We start from the raw sequence: 6,016 nt of genomic DNA on the forward strand, positions 1-6,016 counted from the left end.
CTGCTTTGTGACAGGCTGACAGAAAAACCCAGCCTCACATCAATCATCTGTGGAGATATAACCTTGACAATTAGCCCCCTCTCTGATACTCAGAGTAACCTTTTTTTTTCCCCCTTCCCCACCTCCATTTTTTTTTTTCTTTTGCCTGGCTTATCTTCCCTGATCTTTTTTTCTGGTATGGCAGAGAGGGGAAAAAACAGCAGAAAAAAAATTCTGACATCAAAAACGATCTTTTCCTTTTCCTCCATGCAAAAATAAAATATGCCAGGACAAAGTTTATTTGATGGACTTCCACCTATTTCCCTTTAGGAGAAAGGAATATATTTTTTGCCCTATCTACCAAAGCATCTGTCACTACAAATACTCCTAGCAGAATTTTGTTTACATATTATGCTTATTTTGTTCCTTAGGTTTTTTTCCTTTCCCCAACTCTTACATTCATATCAGTACATTCTGTTGTCAAGCATCGTTTCTACTTGTAAGAGTGAGATGATTAAGCACACGACTGTCCCCTTGTTACTGTATTCCAGGATCATTCAATAAAACAGATAGAATCTCAGCTTCTTCCCATAACCTTGTGTTTTCTTTCTTTTTTTTTTTTGTATGTGCCTGTACTGGTTTGCCATTTTTTTAAACCCTTTACAGAGCAAAAATAATCTTCAAAGGACAAATGAAAGCTGCAGCTAATCTTCCTGAAAATGAAACGTTTTTAACAACCCACGGAATCATTCTCACTGAAGGTCAGGGATGCATCCTGATCTTGAGGACACTCTCCCCACTCACAGGGAATTTCTCTTGTTCTCCCAAGTGTGGGATCAGCAGAAATTCCTCCTGATATACATGACTGACTTCTTGCCATGGCTCTCTTCTGACAGCAGAGGCATTCAAGCAGTGGGGTCAATGGGAGTGTCTGTGCTCTGTGAGAAGCGAATTAGGCTTCTGGGCACTTTCTGCACTCCATCCCGGTGGCCTGGAGTCTCCTAAGTCACTAATTCAATCCCACAGAGAGGTTTCAAAGGAGTGTGAGCACCCTTGGGAAATAGCCTCAATCATAAATGAGGTTCAAAATGGCATTTGTTACAGAGGTTTTCATCTGGAGGAATGTCAATAATGTAAAAAACCCAAAACTTTCTGTCACTGAATTAGCAGCAAATCCTCTAAGGTGTGCTGTGTTCAGGTCTCTATCTCCCTGTTTCCAAAGGAATTTCTGTTTCCCTTACGCAATGACAAACATGCACTCTTGCTCTCATCAAGTACAGCACAGCTCAAATACTTTGATGTGAAGTTTGGTTAGTGAAACAGATTTACACACAACCAAGCACTTGTAAATTAAAAAAAGCTGTGTTTCTAACCCTGAAATAAAGTCTGTCCCTAAGGTCCATTTTCCTACACACATTTTAAGATCCCTGTGCAATGCTTGTGTAGTGGAAAGAAGATAAAAAGAAGAACACGCAAGGCCTTCAACCTTCAATACAGTTGTAGAAGAGCCAGCTATAGACCCAGATGATGCTACTGAAATGATATATTCCAGAGTCTGTCAGCTGAGTCCTGCTGCTGTCAAAGTACGTCCTGCGCACGTAGCCACAGCTGTTGACTTCACTATTAGAAGAGGTCAGCATGAAGGAGAAAAGAAAGTTATTAGAAAGATGATCAACAGTAAGTGGCAAAACCTGTTCAGCAACTGCCTGACCTAATTTTTACTCTGATCATACTATTCTGTTAAAAAGACAAACCATGCAGTGCCTTTTTCATAATACAGCAATGGAAGATTGGACTCTGCAGAACCGTGAGGAGCCATTTCACTCCCAGGTAAGTATTTTTAAGACAACAATGGAAACAGAAAACTTCTTTGCCTTCATTACACCTGCTTAATAGCTACTGACTAACTGTCACAGCACACTGGAAACGTACTGTGTACCACACTGCATACCCTATGTGGAGGATGTGGAGTCAGGCACTGTGGTTGCTATGTCCTGCTCAGGCTTTGGAAAGCCCAGATGTGCTAGTACTTGCCCACTGTGGGCTGAGGCTCCAGCAGAGCCAGGCAGCAAAGGACTCTGTTTCCTCTGGATCTGAGACTGGTATCTGGTGACAGACAGACATCATTCAATCTTTGGTTTCTCTACTGAGGGAATGAATTTCCCAAAGACTGCTTCTTTAGCTCATTAAAAATATCAACCTGTTTGTTTTGAACCTATCTCACAGCCAGAAGACCTTTTCTTACCTTGATAGCTGGTACCAAGGAAAGGGTGCTCTCAGCCTGTGTACTGTATCTGTGGGATCTCTCATGTGCTTGATTTCAGTCTTGTTTCACACACCTTCAAAGAAATTGCCACACCCCACTTTTTAAATTGCTGCATATATGAGTTCTAGGCCTGCCAGACAGGCTGGATAATGCCATCTCCTCTGCAGATAGTAACTCACAGTGGGGGAGCGACACTCATGGTGCTCCAATCCCCTCATGGTCAGTCTCTGGCCAAAGCAAGTATGATTTCTGACCTATGAACACTGAGGGCCCAGAAAGTATTTCTTCCCACTGTCCTAACCCATTCCAATATGATGCTTTATGGCCTATCCTACAGCATCATCAGTAAGTATATTTGGGTAGTAATTGCTGACGACAGAATCTACAGAGGATTTTTGTAAGATAAATGTGCAGAGTAAATGAACACTTTTGTCCCTGCAGCTTCCTCCCCTTCTACCTGCTTACCCACAGAAGAGGACAGTCTGCTTTTCATACTTTCCAGTGAGGAGATGGATGAAAAGGTCACCCTTGACCACCAGGCAAGGAGATTCAGGCCTTTCATAACTAACATTAGAGTTTCTCTTGTAGAAGACCATGGCTGTAGGAGTGGGTGGATGCATTCAGAACCCACCCTAACAGGCCTCTCAGTGGAAAGGGGTGAAAGGCCTGAACCATTTGCTGAGAAGATGGTATAGGTAGAGTGTAACCACTCACTCCTTTTCTCCTGATCATGTTGGAGGACTGAGCAAGCATCTGGTGTGCCAAAGGTTGGTGAGGCCAAAACTGGACTGAGATAACTAGGCATAAAGCACTTGTTATCACAAAGGCTAAGGAAAGGAAGAGTCTAGAGAAGCTATTTGGCTCCTCTGCCATTCAGGCAGCCATCATCTGTGTTGTCTGTTTGATGAAATTTTTAAGAACCAAATTTTGCTGAAATTATCAAATCTCTTAATCGAATCTCTTGGGCCATAATTCTTACTCTGCTATTTTATTTGGCTCACAGCCTTGAGCTAATCACCACTCCCTGCCTCAGTTTCCTTACAAACAGGAATGGATGCATTCAAATTACATTCACCTGAACGGCACGCTGTAAAATTTAATTAAGCCCTGAAAAGCACTCTGCAATTGTGAGATGAAAAGATGCTATTAAAGGCTTCTAGTATTATATTTCACTAAGACTCTCAGAAATATTTTGGATGGAGTTAAAGAGAGAAAATAAAAGGGAAATAAATCATAAACATTGCAGAATAAATGCTGCCCGCCCCTTCTTATCTGTAACTCGCAAGGCATATAGATTACATCTAAATAATCCTTTGTATGAAAAACTGTCCATACATTTGCACGCAAGATGTAAGGACAATGCTGGGTTTATATGAAAGGGAATATACATGTTTCCTTGCACACCCTCAGTGAAGTTAAAAGGGTTAATAAAATATAAGTTGAGATCAAAAGAAATCTGAGGTGACATTTTGGCCTTGAGGCCTTCTCTTGGCTGTGGGAAAACAGAGCGAGGCTGCTCTGCAACCCAACATACAAGCTGAAGTACAATTAGTGGTGTTTTCAGACTGCATGGTTTTTTTCTAGCTTAAATCTGTAGAGATATAAGCATATGCAATGAAAGCACTGTGAATTAGTTTTACCAGTAGAGAATTACTAACAGTGTTAAAGATAGAAACAATTTGAGAAAATTGAAAGCTATGTAATTAGAAGATTATACCCAGCCAGATCAGAACCAGATACAATATTAAAATCGTAATTATTAAATGCACTCAAAAGGGAAGGGCTTGGTGTGTGTGTGTATGCAGCTCCAGTGTCATGCACACATCCTAAGGACAACTGGAGACAGTTGGCCTTTCATCTTTTGACTCAAGACCTTCCCAAGACCTCTGCATTACAGCACGGAGAACCACACACTCTATCAAACGTCGTTATTTACATAACACATGGCAGGGAGTGGTTATGGAATAAATCAATACTTTGTGATATTTGTTACAAGCCACATGGCAGCTGAGCATTTCTAAGGCCTTACCCAAGGTCTGGCTTGAAGGGAGCTTATTACAGCTATATTAAAATTGCCTAATAAGTGAGGTTACCAGAGAAGTGCACTGAGCCTTTTTTTTTTTTTTTTTTTTTTTTTTTCCCCACTGGAGTGTAGCCTAGTGAGGGCCGGGGTTTCATTTACAGACGAGCTCCTGATCTGACCCTCTTCAATGCAGGCTCTCTTCTGTGTAAAAGACCAGCTGATCTCATTTGCCAGCTGTCCCCTCACAATAACACTGATTCCTAAGCATAGCTGTGATTTCAGAGGTGGACAGTTGTTCTAGATTTAGTGTTATAACTCTTAAAAAAACCCACATAACTGTTCACTACTGAGACTCTGCCTGTGCAGACCCCTGCTTGGAGACAGCAGTGTGGTGCACAATGGGAGAATGCTACCCTCTTCCGAGAGGTCCCTCGGCCAGGAGGTTTTATGGGAAAGGGGAACTTCCCGAGGACAATGAAGAAGTGGGTGCTTACCTCTCTCAATTCAGTATGTGAGGAGCCTGGACCTAGCTCACACACGCAGGCTAGATTCCTGAAGTTTGATTATGTAAATCCTGCATATCTCCCACAAAAAGCTTTGGGCTTCCTGACAGGCTTTTGTACAAACAGCCTCATTTCTGGTTTAAATCCTATCTGACCATCACTTTTTTGTGGTCTTGTAAACTGCGTTTTGGTTAAAAAAAACACAATCAGGAAACCCAATTAACCTCTCCAGTTTCATTCTGCCAAAGCAAATTCATTAAAATCTCCAGTGTGGTGAAGACTGTTTTAGAACACTGACAGTGCTTAAAATACAATGTTATCAGTTCCAAACACCAGAACAGTACAACAACTGTCAATAAGCTGCAAATGCACTCAGAAAAAGCCCACACTTTCTTTGCTTTTGCTCAGCACCTAGCACCTGGTTCACAATTAGGCTGAATAAAGTATCTAAAATAGAAAGTGGCCGTAATTGAAAAATACTATTCACTATAGTGGAAATACAGATATTAAATAACACTATAAAAATCACTAAATAGAAGATTTCTCTTCAAATGTAAGAGACAACTTGTGTAAAAAGAAACACAGTAAACAAAGTACCTAATTATGTTCTTTCTTCCGTATTAAAAATATAGGCAATCACAAAAGGTAAAGAAGAGCAAGCAGATCAAAGAGATGTGACAGCCCAGTAAGGAATCTCCACTGAAGTCAAACAGGCACAGGAAAAAATAATCTCCAAGAACCATGAGGTTGCATGAAGCACTAACAAAGAGGTTGCACAAGGAACTTGTTACACTCTTACTACACTGCCATACAGCTGAATTTAAAAAACAAATAATCTATACATGATACATTAAACATTAGTAAATCATTTAATGGAAAGTCACTTGAAATATTCAACTACGTTTGTTTAGATGGTAGCATAAAACTGGGTCTAAAAACTAAAAATTCAGCCTTTTCTTTATTTTACTGCTCAGAGCTCATACATTAGTCATCTGCTTCCTCAGCTACATCAACACATCTCTTTTTTTTTTGGTCTCACAGCTTTCTTACTCCACTTTTTTGAAATGGCCATCTCAAGTATTTTTTCTCTTTTCATGCTTTTCTTTCTCAGCTCCCTGGTTTCCACTTATAAATCAAATTCAAAACACTGTTTTAGAGCACTACAAAGCACTGCCCTTGGACCTCTTTCTTTACCACTGCTTTCACTAGTCCTGATCCTTAAAAGAACTATCAGGCTTGCTTGGA

The 6,016-nt window shown here is 40.6% G+C and overlaps 1 protein-coding gene across 4 annotated transcripts in view; it reads right to left on the reverse strand.

Moving 5' to 3' along the window:
- Positions 1–6,016, reverse strand: part of CUNH10orf11 (chromosome unknown C10orf11 homolog) — a 747,072-nt gene that overhangs the window by 732,159 nt on the left and 8,897 nt on the right. Inside the window, exon 1 of one of the 4 annotated variants that reach the window (XM_017746254.1) lies at positions 2,225–3,607. The exons of the other annotated variants lie outside the window; for them this stretch is intronic. The gene's annotated coding sequence lies outside the window, so the exon portion shown is untranslated. Of the gene's footprint in view, positions 1–2,224; positions 3,608–6,016 lie in introns of those variants that run through there. 4 annotated transcript variants of the gene reach the window in all.

Source organism: Corvus brachyrhynchos, unplaced genomic scaffold (assembly GCF_000691975.1).
Source record: "Corvus brachyrhynchos isolate BGI_N302 unplaced genomic scaffold, ASM69197v1 scaffold279, whole genome shotgun sequence".
Taxonomy (NCBI): Eukaryota; Metazoa; Chordata; class Aves; order Passeriformes; family Corvidae; genus Corvus; species Corvus brachyrhynchos.